Source organism: Falco rusticolus, chromosome 4, assembly GCF_015220075.1.
Source record: "Falco rusticolus isolate bFalRus1 chromosome 4, bFalRus1.pri, whole genome shotgun sequence".
Classification (NCBI taxonomy): Eukaryota; Metazoa; Chordata; class Aves; order Falconiformes; family Falconidae; genus Falco; species Falco rusticolus.
In genome coordinates, this window is record NC_051190.1 from 80,788,329 (window position 1) to 80,803,569 (window position 15,241).

Genomic DNA, 15,241 nt, shown 5'->3' on the forward strand with positions numbered 1-15,241 from the left:
GCAGAACAAATTTCCTGATCGCCATGTGATAGTACATCTGTCATTTCAATTTAATTCAGCATCTGAAGCTACTGCATTTGTAGTCATTTGGGCAGATTCTAATCTAACTGGCATCAGCTTTAGACTTGTGCAACTACTCTATAAATCAGGGTAACTCCAATGTAGTCAGCCGTGTAAGAGAGCAATAAGGCCTATTTTTACCAGGTCAGCCTTTTTGTGTAAAGTTTGTAGAGTGTTGGCAGTTCAGCTTAGTCTCATAGTTGCTTCTTATCTTTGCAATTAATCTGCTTGAACTCTTTCTCTGCGATGTCCCAGTTTACTCAGATGTTGGGTGTAGAAGACAGGATGTTATCACTTGTGATCTGTATCTTGTGGCAACCATTATAATCTGTTTTGGAAGGTTGTCTTTATGGGGTTCAAGCAAAATTTTAATGTAAGGAGGCCTTTGCAAGCGATTAAAAGTTGTAGATAAAGTGTTCATACGCAATAAATTAAGTGCTCTAACACATGGCCTAATCATGCACCTAAATCAAACAAGTAGTTGAGGTGTATAATCCCCACAAGTCTGCCAATTGCCTGAGATTCAGGATGTCTGCTCTGGCTAGAACTGAATGTAGCAGGGGGAGACAAGACAGTGTGGTGGTTTAACGCCTGCCAGCAACCAAACACCACGCAGCTGCTTGCTCACTCCCCCCCCCACCCACCCAGGAGGATGGGAAGGAGGATTGGAAAGGAATGTAAAACTCAAGGGTTGAGATAAGAACAATCTAGGTTAAATAGGTAGAGGAAAAGCTGCGAACTAAAGCAAAGCAAGGAATTCATTCACCACTTCCCATGGGCAGGCCCGTGTTTGGCCATCCCCAGGGAATTCAGGCTCCATCATGTGTAACTGTTACTTGGGAAGACAGATGACATAAGACTAAATGCTTCTCCCTTCCTCCTTCTTCCACCAGTTTATATGCCCAGCATGATGTTACACAGTATGGAATACCCCCTTGGCTAGTTCAGGTCACCTGTCCTGGCTGTGTCCCCTCCCAACTTCCCGTGCCCCTCCAGCCCTCTCGCTGGCAGGGCCCAAGGAATGGAAAAGTCCTTGATTTAGAACAAACATCACCCAGCAACAACCAAAGACATCAGTGTCCCATCAACATTGCTCTCACATCATAGCCAAAACACAGCACTGTACTAGGTACTCTGAAGAAAATTAATGCTATCCCAGCTGAAACCAGGACAGACAGAAAGGGCGAAAAAGCAGTGTTGAATTATCTGGTCATAGGGAACTGTGTGTTGTGACATTGTTCACCTGGATATAACCCCAAAAGGAAACTGAGACCAAGAACCAGGCTTTCCATATTGAAACTCAAGTAAATCCAGTTGGGGAGGTGAAATATAGTGTGTACATGGCAGAATGGAAATAGATTGTCTGAATAACTAATGTGGGATAATTTACCTAACTCCAAATTTGGTTCATAGGTTTGATTAATGCAATAAATAAGAACTGAAGTGAAATAGTTGAGAATAGACAGACTTATAAGGCCACAGAATACCCCAAAGGTGTTAATGCTCCCATTCAGTAGATTGCCCTGGGAGAACTTGAAGCAATAGCCCTTTTAGAGCTATTGGTCAGGTCAGTGACATTGTTTGTGCTGATCAATACAGTACAAACATTATTATAGGCAGTCCTTAAGTGGCATAACTGTCTGAATCTTAAAATGTCAAATGATAAAAAAAACGGCAAAATCTGATACTATGAATGTTTCTAAAGGCACAAAACCACACATGAAAGAAACTGTCATGTCAAACGACAGTAAATCACAGTGGTCCACTGTCATCTTTCAGTTTAATCTTGATTTAGGCATTTCCCCCCCCCCCCCCTCCCCCCCCCCCAGTGTATGTTTATACTTACTCTGCAGCTAGAATATGACCATGTAAATCTCAGTTTTGCTAGGGCTCAGTGCAGCTCATTGATAGCCAGGTGCTGCAGTAAGTGGCAGAGATCACAGGAACTAATTGCACAGGAACTTATTGTTTTCACTGATCACCATGTTATCTCCTACAGTGCATTTTTCACTCGGTTATTTTATCATTCCTAAAAAGAAATTTTATAAGTTCTTAGGAAAAGCAACATAGGTAATGAGACTTTCAATTAATTCAGAGATTTTTCTTCCAGGTTACTCTGTGTGCTAGTAGTGCTGTAATATCTTCTGTATTTTGCGTATTCTATACAGAAATAACCATAACCTTGTAGTTTTTTATGGGATAGGAAAGCCACATTATCGTCTTCATTATCATTGATTCTATGTATTCAAAAACCTTGACAGAGTAGCCAAAGGGTGAAGCTTTTTCCTTTAGTTGTTATTCTTTTAATTGTTGTTGCTCTTTGTTCCAGTGTTCTTATTTGCTTTCTGGTTTCTGAGCCTTTAATATTAAAATCCTTAGTCTTTTCTTTGCAGTCAAGCGCCTAAGTGTGTACCTCTTGAAAACAAAACCTAAGCTTTTCATATAATCTTATCTGTTCAAGAGCTGGCACCCTAATGAAAAAGTGCAGTTGGGAGACTCAGTATTTCTATTCACATTTGTCTGTAGTCAGTTTCACTTTTTTATTTTTGAGATACGTATTGATTTTTATTTAAACATCAAAACATTAAGACTACTCATAGGAAAACTATGTTTAATTTTGAATGTAGTTTTGACAATTCAGTAATGCTTTGAGTGCTATATTCAGAAATCAAATTGTTCTCTGTCCATTTGAAGTATTTTTTCCCTCCCTTGTCCTACATTTTTCAGCTTTCCCATCTGGATTACACTAATAGCTTTCTCCATACACTATGGCAAATGATTTTACCAGATAAAGTGAAAAAGGTCCTCCTTAGGGTGTCATGATCTTAGAAATATATGTGTCTTGGAGACTTGAAATTCATGCATGGTAATATCTGAATGTCTGTGTAGTAACCTGCAGGGGCAGAATGTAGATGTGTGCAGAAAATGTCCTAATGACATGGAAGAAGTCCCTCCTGTAGAAAGGGAAGAGCAGCCATATCATTTATGGTCACAAAGGGAGTAGCCTGGGTCATTTCCTAAAACAGATCAGCAATCAGCATTGATAGCTATGGGCCTTTTCACTAAACAGTCCAAAGCTAATCCTGTAAGGAATCAGCAGCTATATTGTAGCATGTGCTTAACTGTTCTTCCCCTGTATGCAGGTTCCTGGGTCCATTATACACAGGTCAGTTTTGAGCTCGGGGCAGTTCAGCAGGTTTTCTGAGTGTCTCTAGAATGCAGCACTTGTGCAGTCTTTGGACATCTGCAGTGGGAGGAAGGAGATATTTGATAGATTCTAGGAGTTGAGTTTGCTGTCTTGGCAGAACAAGATCAAAGGGATGAGAACTAGCATGGTCTCATCCTTCTGGTGACTGAGGATGGCAACAGCAAGACTACACGTGCGGGGTTTGGTACAGACCTGAAGAGGAAGTAAAGGAAATCAGCAGGGGGCATGACAAATGTGGTTCTTTTTCATGTGATCAGCAAAGCTAACATTTTTCGTGTGATTAACACCATCATCTTGAGTCTGGGATATCTGCCATCAGAAAACATAGTCTGTACTCCAGTAATCGTCATTTTTGGACATATACAAGGAGTCCTGGCAGGTTTTATGTAGAGTTATTTGGCTCGAATTCCTTTGTATTTCTTCTAGACAAATTGAATGTGGAAAAAAATACTTGCTAAAAGAAAAAAAATCAGTGGTGTAAGGCTATAGACAGAAACACTGAAAACAGGTATTTTAGGAGCAGTCAGGTTGGAAGGCTCAGTCTGGGATAACTACGAGGAAAAATAACCTTTGCAGTATTCATATAAATATTAGAAATGTTTTTAGGTGGAGCCCTATCATTACTTTTAAAGGTAGAGAAGAAGATAGGAAGGCTTAGATTTTAATGTGGCTGTCTACTCTGTGCTGCATCCCACTGCTCCTTGTTTGGGGAGGCCGCTATACAATTTGAGTTCTGTTGGCTCCATTTTGAACTAATACAGCCAGACCAAGACTTGATGGGGCTGTCTCAGCCCCAGGAGGAAGGATAGGTTTTCCCCTGCAGAACTGATGCTGTTGGGGGCCTAGAGAAAGTCAAATGAATTGCTCGGTGGACAGCTGGTGTTGAGTCAACAATGGTCTTTGTAAGTTTGGACTGACCTGTGAGATCATCTTGTCTCAAGAACATTAAGGACTCACTTATTCATAGGTGAGGCATCAAAAGAGAAGGATTTCAGATGTTTTGAGCACTCAGCAAGCAGTGCCAACCTGCTGGGGTACTGATATACATAGCTGTTTTCTAAAAGGACCAAATTGGCCAGAGTATTTCAGTGTTTTCTGCTGTTTTTGTAGCATCAGTAGTGGGGTAGTACTCTAGAGGAAGGCTGGAGCAAGTATCTGTCTTAAGAACCCCACGAGAGCTAACAGGTGGGTTGGTAAGGTATTAGAAATGAAGTTGTAGGAATTTGAGCCTTTGCTTAGCTAGAAAGATGGGATGCTGTAAGATGAGTATTTTGAACTGTCATGTAAGTAGTTCAGCTAAAAACACAAACTGAGAGAAGAGCCATTTCTGTGTTAAGTAAAACTCAACATTATACAGTTGTTGTCTTTGTTGTCCCTGTTTCTTGAATAGAACCAAACTGATGGAAAAGTAGCTGCTGTCACCAGCAGATGAAGTCTGCAAGACTTGAAGCTAAACAGACATTGCAGAATTATCTGGGACCTACAATGGTGAATAACAGGGGTAGGGCCATGACTGGGTTGGAGCTGGAAATTGCAAAAAAGAAATTGCAGGAAGTTGATTGAAGATTGCAAAGAAATACTGTAGCAGTACTACAATAACAGATGGCATGAACCTGGCAGCTGGCCTAAAGATGTAGGAACAGAATATCAGTTCATTTTGCACAACTTTGGAAGGAGGATTTTTTTCTACATTGTATAAATAAGTAAGATCGTATCAAATATATCTTTATAATTAATTTCTTTTCTTCAGCTGAAACAATTATAGAACCCCAATTTTTGTGTTTCTGGTTCAGAGAAAGGAATTTGTAGCAGCAGGAAAACTATAAATGAAAAGACCACTCAAAAAAATTATCACTTTTAGTTTTTACTTCATGAAATTAACAAAAACTTCACTTCTATGGGGCAAGCTGAAATCTTTTTGGTGCTATTATTTCCCAGCCCTGTGGGAGCTTATATATTTATGACTGAAACACAAAATTTCACTAAAACTACTAAAAAACAAAACAAAACCCAAAAAGAAAAAAAAACCCACAAACCCCCCCCTACTTGTGTTTACAGATGTATTTGTCTCAAGTTATGAAGCTAATAGTTGAAGTCTGATGACAATGAATTTGATAAGTTGGTGGCGAAGAACAAGTAATTTTTGCTCCTCTAGTTCTGGAGTATCTTTCCTTTTTTCCAACTTAAAATTAATTTTTCATTAATATTCTTGATCAAATCACTTTTATGTGAACAGTAGTTGGTATAGTTTGCCAAGTTGAGAAGGTTAACAGTACCTCAGTCTGTAGCACGTGACTATTAATTTTTGTGGCAAAAGTAGTTGGGCAAAGTGTTTGTGAAGGCAAACTGTGGGCAAAGTAGTTGTGAAGGTCAGTGTTTTTGTGTTTTGTGGGTTTTTTTTGTATTGTGTTTTTTGTTGTTTTTTAAATTTTTATAAATGTACTCTATAGTCATGGTGCAACTCAATGAAGAAGAGTCTTTTGTCAGTGAGTCAGTTCCTCATGGTGCTGCTCATGTCTGAGTTGTTCCATAGATCTGGATTCCATGAAGATCCAGCTTAAAGCCTTTTGAAGTGAGTAGAAGTCTTGTTAGTGGCAAAGGCACGTTTCTCAGCCTGAACAGTTCAGGTTGTAGCAAGGAGATGAAAAAAAAGAAACCAGAGAAATAATCCTGCTGCAGCTGAGTTATCCTGCAAGCGAATGCTTCAGCCCTGCCAGGGGCATTTCCACAGAGGTTGCACAGATGATGACAGCACTAACTTCAGTGAAGGAAAATGAAAGTTGAACCTTAAAAAAATTTTAAAAAAAAAAGTAATTAGTTTCAGATTTCTATTAGAATAAAGCTTCAAAAGAAATACTGATTTAGAACAACTGGAAAAAATCCTTTTGAGGAGAAAGTTTTATCTTTACCATGTTTTGTATATCAAACCCAGTCTTAAAATAGTTAGGTGTTGTATACAGAAGTCACAGTAAAAATGAACTGTGAACAAACCCTGAATTATTTTAATGGACATCTAAATTGATAGATTTTTTTTTTTTAACTAAGATGTTACTTTGAAGATTAACTATGTGCTTGTTTTACTAACCTAATTAGGTCCAACCAATTCTGTTCCCTCTATCATTTGTCCTGAAATGGGTATTGTCTTAAACTCCTTTCGTAGCATCTCATTTAAATGCCAGTAGTCTTTACCATTATCTAAGTATTTCCATCCTCTGAATGCCTCCTTTTGATTATTCACACTTATTTGACTTCATTAATGATTAAAAAAAAAGAAAAGGAATCAAACTGTCTCCCTTATTTTCATTTGTGCTCCAGTTTGGTCTAATCTTAGTTTTCAAATATATTTTGTGATGCTATTATCCTTCAGAGAGCAAATGGATATATTTTACATGGAAATCTGATTTGCCTTTTTTTTTTTCTTCTAAATGTCCTGAATCTTGCTTAAGGCTGTTTTTGTTGTTGTTAGGACCCCTTGTGCCTTTGCTTAAGCACAGAATGAAACCCACTTTCATTAGACAAAATAATTTATTCCACTGTAGTTCAATCCCAATAATAAATTACCAATCATTATTTATCATATGTTTGATATAGGGTTAGCACTTACAGATGTGTCTCGTTGCCGGGTGAAGATTATTGTCTTGCTTGTGTTCAGGCATTTAAACTGTTTTTTGATACTTGTGTTTTTAGAAGGCAGAGAGAAAGCAACTCATATCTGGTTATGTCCAGCTGAGGAGAAGCAGAATTCTTTTAGGATTTTCCTGTGCTTTTTGGAGTCACTGATTCAGGCAGTGAACAAAGGTATATGAAGTATAAAATTTGAAGAAGTGGAAGAGGTGCTATGTGGGCAGTGTAATTACTCATACTTTACAGAGAACAAAATTCAAATAAATAGTTTTTTTGAGCATTTGCTTAAAGGTAGAACTCACAGTTCAGAGAAATATCAGATGCTGTTTTAATTTTCAATATTGTGAGTTTGAAATATAACTAAAACTTTAAAATACTGTGAAAAGAGAGATTGTAAGGCCATCTCTGCTTAGTAAATATAAACAGCACTTGTCTGTATTTCAAAATGCTTGGGAAACGTGCTTTTTTAACAGAATAAAACTTTATTTCTAAAGTTTTAAAATTTGTTGCTTAAAATACATCCTAGACTTAGGAATATTCAGAAAATATTAATAAGTGGTGAAACATTATCTAGGTGTTTTGCAGGGATACCCCCTGGATACCCAGAGTTATCCAGAGGTTCCCTCTGAGAGGTGTAATGCTGCATTTGAATGTAAGTTATACAATCAGGTTTTAATTGTGGCCTTGTCCCATTTCCTGACACTTGAATTAAATGAATCTGGAGGTGTTTTGAATACTTCAGTTCCCCTGGATTTGTGGTCACAATCTTAGGAATTGTTGAGTTTTATGTGTTCCACTTACTAATCATAAATATTCAAGGTTCATGTGAAACTCTGTCCAGACACAGGTAATGGTTGTTTTAAGAAACCTGGCAGAGCTATAAGGGAGGACCGAAACCTCCAAGAAATCATTACAGTGATTTTCATTGTTATGAACACTTCCATCCCGATTATGTATTGCTTGAAATAATACCATGAAGCTCTTGCACCTCTACTTTCTCCCTGAAATATGTAATGGAGAATATTTTACTTAGATATTTTAGCTGAAGTTTGTCAGAGGCTTCCCATCACATGATGCTCCTTCTGTTCGGCTCCCTGAGTCTCTACTCTGTTGAACCCACTAGTTTGCCTCCCTAAAGATTTCCAGATCTTTCTTTGATCTGCTTTAACTCAGAAAAAAGGGCAGCAAAACACCCAATTGTTTGTTCTTAGTGTTTTTTTGTTGTTTGTTTGTTGGGGTTTTTTTTGTGTGTGTGTGTTTTGTTTGTTTGTTGGTTTTTTTTAACAAAGGCAGCAAACAACCTGGTTCTCAAAGATAGCCTGGTAAGTGGTGAAGGAGAGAAATGTGGGAAGAGGCAGGAGGAACCGTACCTTTAGTGATGGTGAGCTGTTACACTGCACAATGCAACCCCAGACTTCTGCATCTGAGCTTCCTCTACATTAGGGGCATATTTACAGCAGCAAAAGCATCAGTGCGCTATGCAGGGCTGCCAGAACCCTGGCTGTGCATACAGGCAGTGCATAATGAAGTCTGTGGTCTAGTGCTGGTACTACTGAAATTCTGTTGTTGCTGCAGTCATACTTGGGACTGTAGTGAAGGCGTAACCTTTGGAGGTATCCAAACACAGTGTATGTAGCTGCTAATCTAAGATAAGTATGCAGGAATGTATTTGTTACAATATGTGGCTGCAGGCAATAGGAGATAGAGGGGTTAATGAACAGGAATTTGCCTGAAGGTTTCGATAATATTAAAAACTTTTAGAGAAATGTGGACAATAAGATATCTGTAGCTCGTAGTATGATTGAATTTACGGCATTAGTGATCTTGTAGCCTATTCGAGCCTATATTCTTTAATAATTGGAAAAGCAAAGGAGAGTGCTTTTCCAAGGACAGTACTACTTTCAGGGACCTTTGTTTAAGGGGAAAAAACCCTCAACAAACCCAACAGCACAAAGAAAATATATAAATACAAATATTTCAGAGTATGCAAATGACATCATGTAGATGTTTCTGAATGTTTTAATTCCTTATCATTTTAAATGCTTTGCTTTCTATATCTGCTGATTAAAAGGATTGTTGTATTTTCCTGTGAATTTTCCCATGTGTCATAATGTCATCCTTGAGAAACCAACAATAACTCTAATAGATTTATTTTCATTAATGCTTCAATAAATATCTTTACAGAAAAAGCTGCAGACTTTTCTCAGCTTCTGCTCCAAAGAACCAGTGTTAGGTGTAAGGTCTGCTTTCAGACCAGGCTGGATTCTTTTCCCTGCATTTGTTTTACCACTAACATCATATGCAAGCAGGTTGGCTAACCCTTGACTTCATAATTTTAATGAAAACAGTGTAGAAATGAAGCAAATATCATTATTAATCGTTGTTTGTGAAGTACTTTGGGATGCTATATTTGGATGAAGCCAAGCACATAGACAAACATCTATTGACAGGAGGAGATTAAATATCTTTATCCTGTTCTACTTTCTGTTAGTGAAATAATTTGAAGGGAATCTCAAAAGATATATTCGTGTTTGGATAAGCAACCAAGTGTTTGGCTTGCTTATCTGCAGCTTAGGTGAACTAACCAAAGTTTTGTATTGGAAATTGGCTACAAATCTCACAGTAGTTGGCACCCCATCAGGTTTTTTGTATTGTATTGGCAGGAAGATGAAAATAAAACAAAAGGTTTATCCAAAAATGTTGGTCTCCCAAAAAATGTGGTTCCGCAAACTGTTGGAGGTTTTGAACATGCCAAATTCTACTAATTGGAGTGCTGCCAAAGACCATTGCTGGACCATGAGGTCTCGCACTGACTGTAATAGGTAGACTCCCCAGCAAAAGTGTCATACATTGTAAGGGGGCTGATAAAATAACATCTGTTTTCTAAAGGTAATTTGCCAACTGTTTCGGACCCTGCCTTATTCTGCAATACTGATGGCTTATTGAAGCTACAGTGTTGAGTGGGAAAGGGTAGCTATGCCTGCTGTGGGATACAGCATTTACACCACATTGGTGTTTGCCAACAAAGGAGAGGTTCAGCAGAGCCATTTATAAGTTAAATAAAAGTTATTTTGTAATGTTAGCATCTCCTTTTCTTGCTTAGAAGTAGTACAAATATTTAATTAATTATAGGCTTCAAAGAGCTTTTCCTTTCTTTGTAACTGAGAAACTCTGGAAAATGATTTTGAAATATCTGTGACACCTGTAAGGTTCATTTTCTTGTGAAGATGTACCAGAAACTTTATTTGAATAAGTTCAGAACTGAAAACAATAGAATGAGATGAGAGGGCATTTTCATTTATTTACTTTAAAAAAAATAAATGTAAAAGTGGCAAAACACCAAGGTAAGAAATTACTTTAGATGGGAATTTCTTTTCTAAGGCCGCAGCTTATATCTCAGAGATGCATGTCTAAAGGACCTGGTGCCTTCTGAGAGGTGCCAGCATCCCTTGGCTCCAATTTTAATCAAGTTCCTCAGGCATCATAGAGGGCTTCTGAAATTCTGCTTTGTTTACTCTCATTACAACAAGATGCCAAGTGTTAGTGAATCAGGCCCACCTTCTGTTTATGCCTTAGTGCTCATGCAATTGTGTGTATTTAACACACACTACCTGCTTTCACTACCTGTGCCTGCATGTTATGCCAAGACACCATTCAGCAGGCAATAATCTAGGGAACCACTGTACCACTGCCCTAATTTATAAAGGTCAAGACCTGGTGCTATCTGTCCACAGAATGAGTAATTGCCACACAAATTGGGACAGATTGAGTGAGCTGAACTTTAGATGGCACCGTTAATTTAGGTAAGCATTGTTCATCAAACTAATTAAGCGTAATTGCTTTTTTTTTTTTTCCCCCTCTGAGCATGGAACACCATAGCCATTATTCCTATGCTAACCTTTAAAGAGTCTTTAGTCTTCATAGGAATATGAAAGTTATTTTTAAAAATGATCCTTTATCATACTGCTGATGAAGGACAAGTCCAAATATAATTGGGTGCCTTTCTCAGTTGGCAGTGAAGATTATTATGGCCAAATGTAGGAAAAAAAAGTCATGACAGCTCATTTAGTACATTATGAAAGGCATTTCTTAACTTGATGGTTACTTAGTGAGGCTGCTTGACCTTATAAAAATAATCAGGTAGTTAATGTACCAGCACTGCCTCAGTTGCAGGATGTGAAGCTATTACTGTCAATACTGCTTGAAACAGTACAGCTTCACTTGGAGTACAGTCTGGGGCAAAAATCTCTCCATCTGCACAGACCTTTAGTTTGTATCAGAAGGATCTTTGAATTGCTTCAGCAGCTGACAGCAATTCTGTTTCATAGATGTTCCAACTGCTTCTAACAGATACTGGAGACTCAAGCCTGGAAATTGGATTTCTTTAGGATTAAGAGTTTACCTAGGTAATGTGAAGCATCTTCTGAACAAAATCCCTAGTCCCAAGGTTTGCACCCCACAGGTCTTTTTTCACACTAGGGCCAGGAGGCAAGACATGCCTAGTTTATGTATATCCCTGGTGTTATTCCTTCGGATAGACATTCCCATTGACAGCAAACTTCTTGGTACGGCATACAGAATTTCTTTTAAAGATCCTTAAAAGAAGAATTCTTAAGAACAGTGTTCCAGCTGAAGTATAGAGGAAAATGCCAGAGTGCAATGAGTTTTCTACAAGGATGTTGCTTCATTCACAAATGGTTTCATCTCCCCCAATTCCCAAGTTCAAAATGTGTTCAATGAAGCAAAAGGAAGCTTAGATGCTGATTTTTATTACAGAATTTTCCCCAGGAAGGTAGCACAGCATTCACCAGCCATTCCTCATGTCTCATATCCACACATCCTTACAGAAATGTAACATGGTGCCAACTGCCTTGGACTGTAAATGGAAATATTTCTTAAAATTTGTATGAGATGAGGTTTGTCTGAATTTGGCCTAGTATTCAGTGAGTGCTCAAACAGCTGGGCATTGGTGCATAATGTAAGTGAGAGGGGAAAAAATAAGGAAAACAAAGTGTGTGATAGGTTATAATTTTTATTTGCTTTATTCTTTTGAAACCTCAAATTAACAGCCTGGAGGTCACGTAATGATTTTGTTTCCTAGAGATGTTTCTCCAGCACAGAAGAAAATATGTTGGCAAAGTAATGAGGGAAATGTACATTATTAATTTTCTGTGCTCCGTGGGTATGTGAGAGATTCAAGCTACTGAGTCTTCATCCGAACAGGATTTAATTTATTTAAAATTCATGTCTGATTTTTTTTTTTAAAAGACAAACCACCACCTTTTTTTTAATTTTTTTATTTTCAGAAATGTGGTTTGAGTGTCAGAACTTTTTGTAGTCAGCTGTACTTGATATAGATTTTATTACGTATAATTATGTAACAGAAACTGGTTGCCCAGAGAGGTGATGGATGCCTTATTCCTAGAAACATTCAAGGTCAGGCTGGATGAGGCTCTGAGCAACCTGATCTAGTTGAAGATGTCCCTGCTTACTGCAGGGAGGTTGGACCTTTAAAGGTCCCTTCCAACCCAAACTGTTCTATGATTCTAATTATAAAAAGGTACATCTTTAGCAATTGGACAAGGCTCATAGTATTTTCTGGGCATCATCTTGTGTTTCAACTGTTCAGTGCACTGAGATTCTCCTATATGTATGCTTAGAGCGTGTAAGGGACCGAGCAACGTTTTACCAAAACCTGTTGCTTTCAATACCTTTGTAAATTGTTGCTTTAGAACATACGAAGATGGCCAGATGTGGACAGGAATGGACTGTCCCAAGTCTGGAAGCCCTCTGCCTGTGTTACTGCACAAATGTTACATCCTGCAATGTTAAGCCCTGATTCTTGGAGGTTATCAGCCTGTCCCAGGAGCTGCTGGTTTGTTTAGAAAGCTGTGCTGTTCTGGAAAACATGGTGATTTCTAGCTCTGATATATGAGATTATCTCAAACATATACGTTAATACATATATTTATAAATATATGTGTGACAGGATGTGATAGATTACAAGATCAGAATGTTATTTGTTGAATAACAAATGATTTATAAAACCCTTGCTGTTTTAAAAAGGAGCAGCTGCGGTGTTTTTTTGTTAACAGATGCATCCCATGTTAGCGGGAATTTTTCCATCAGAATAATGTATCAAGAGGAGGAAAGAAACACACTACCTGTACTAGCATTTTCTTAATTCTGTTTGCTATGATTTAATTGAATAAGGTCAGAAAAGCAACTTAAAGCACTGTATACCTGAGGGTATTCTGTTCCCCAGAATAAGTTATGGGGGTATGTCTCTAGGTTTCTGCAGGTGTATCACATCTCTAGGTTCATTTTTAATAGAAGTTAAACTGACTTTGATCATGAGGATTTGATCAGCATACTAGTTCTGCTGCATAGGAATATAGAGACTTTTGACTTTAGATAACAGTTAGCACTGTTTTTCAGATTAAGTACCACAGAGCTGAATCCACGTTTAAAATGCTTCTAAAGGTATTTAGGGACTGTACGGTAGCTAGTATTTCTGTTACAGGCTGTTTTCAGGAGAAAAACACACCATATATGTTATGTCTAGTCTATACTCACGCTAGCACTTGGTACAACATCTGGATCTGTGCAGCAAATCAGTTGATTGTTGATGTTCACACAGTGATACAATGTGTATGTTTTATGGTTTGCTTTTGGATAGGTCTAGCGTGGTCCCTTAGGCTGAACATCTAGTAGAGGATGGATCATATCGGGTGCCTTCCTGGAGGGTACCTTCCAGCTTATTTTCTCAGAATGTAATCCAATTTGTGAGATGGATTTTGCAACACAAAAGAAAATGCGGGAAATAGGCATGACTGGGAGATCTGCTTCTATAATGCTGTCCCGATTTGAGTAACAAGTGTGGGTGTATGTGCACCCTTATCTAACTCTGTCTCCCTGTTGCAAATAGAATCTGTGTGATAATGGCTCTTTTCAGTTTTTTATGGTTTTATTTTCTCTATTCAAAATGCATCAGAGGAATTGGGCAGGAAGCAGGTTCTGATTCTACAAAGTACTTTGTTATTGCACTTTTCCAGTTTCACCACCTGGGATAAGGTTGCCAGCTTTTAAATGTCTTCATGAAAAACTAGGTTAAGGGAGAGAGACTCTCTGAAAACTGCTAGCACTGCATTTTCTTCTGAGAAAGGTTGGTGTCCTGAGAAAGCTTTCTGTTCCAGTGAGTGAATTTGGCAATTTTGGCAAAAATTCTTTATTAGCTTTACTTTCCATTGCAGGCTAATGATGTTGATTAACTTTTTTGAGTTTTTGTTACAATTCCGAATCTTACCTTACAAATAAAATCCGAAGAAACACAAAGGAGCTGGCATTAGGAGAACATTATCTCAGTAAATGCAGAAGTAAAGATGCAAGCCCGTTGCCTGCAGTGCTCTCTGCCTAGCATTGTCATCTGGTGTTACAGAAAAAGCTTTTTGAAAATGGAAGATGCACATGTAATTTCCACTTGCCTGCAATAAGACGTGTTGCTGAAATCTATTATCCATTGAAATAATGTTGGTACTGACCTAATTTGTCAGCCATTTATTAAATATTTAATATATAACAATGATTAAATATTTAACATATAACTATTAATATATAACCATATAGTATTACCATCACTGATGGGTATTAAGACCTTCATTAAGAAATGGATGTCTGTAAACAGTAACAATTTTTTTGGTAAATTTTCTCCTAAAGAATATGTCATGAAATAGAACCAGAAGAGAACATCTATACTATCTGGATGATCTCTGAAAAGGGTTCTACTATTTTTGCTTCTTTGCATAGAGCAGAGTGCTTTATGTTTGATATGCGGAATGACTGGTAATTCTTTAGCTCATTATATATAGAATCAATAAATGTACAGCTGAACATATGCAATAAGGAATTTAATTAAATAGTGTTAGATCTTGTCAGTTATTTGTTTTTTGCTATTCCATTGTTGATTTTTTTTTTCCCACTAAATTACTGATGTTAATGATGCCCACCATTGAAGACAATTTGTTTAGTAGTTTGATTACTAAGGGCCTTTTCTATAAATAAAAACGTTAATTCACAGGACTAGCTGCTGCTTCATAGAGGAAAAGTGCTGAAGATTTTATGGCTGGATTTTTATAATTTCTTATATGTTATATCTTATATCTGTGCTTACCATGGAGCTTATGAGAGACATGCTATTAAGGATTACTTTAAAGGAGAGGGGAATACAAGGGGATTGCTGCACATATATTTGAATTCACTGTTAAAGCTACAAGTGCATGTTTTCTGCACTCATCCTTCTCTGCATTTTTCCCTAATAATAAACAGAATAAAAATATTTTCTGTTCCTCT

The 15,241-nt window shown here is 37.7% G+C and overlaps 1 long non-coding RNA gene across 1 annotated transcript; it reads left to right on the top strand.

Moving 5' to 3' along the window:
- Positions 1 to 945: 945 nt before the first annotated feature.
- Positions 946 to 9,160, top strand: LOC119146273. Its single transcript, XR_005103690.1, has 4 exons — positions 946 to 1,024; positions 4,681 to 4,685; positions 5,207 to 5,210; positions 9,150 to 9,160. It is a non-coding gene; the product is annotated as an uncharacterized LOC119146273 (long non-coding RNA).
- The last annotated feature ends 6,081 nt before the right edge of the window (positions 9,161 to 15,241 follow it).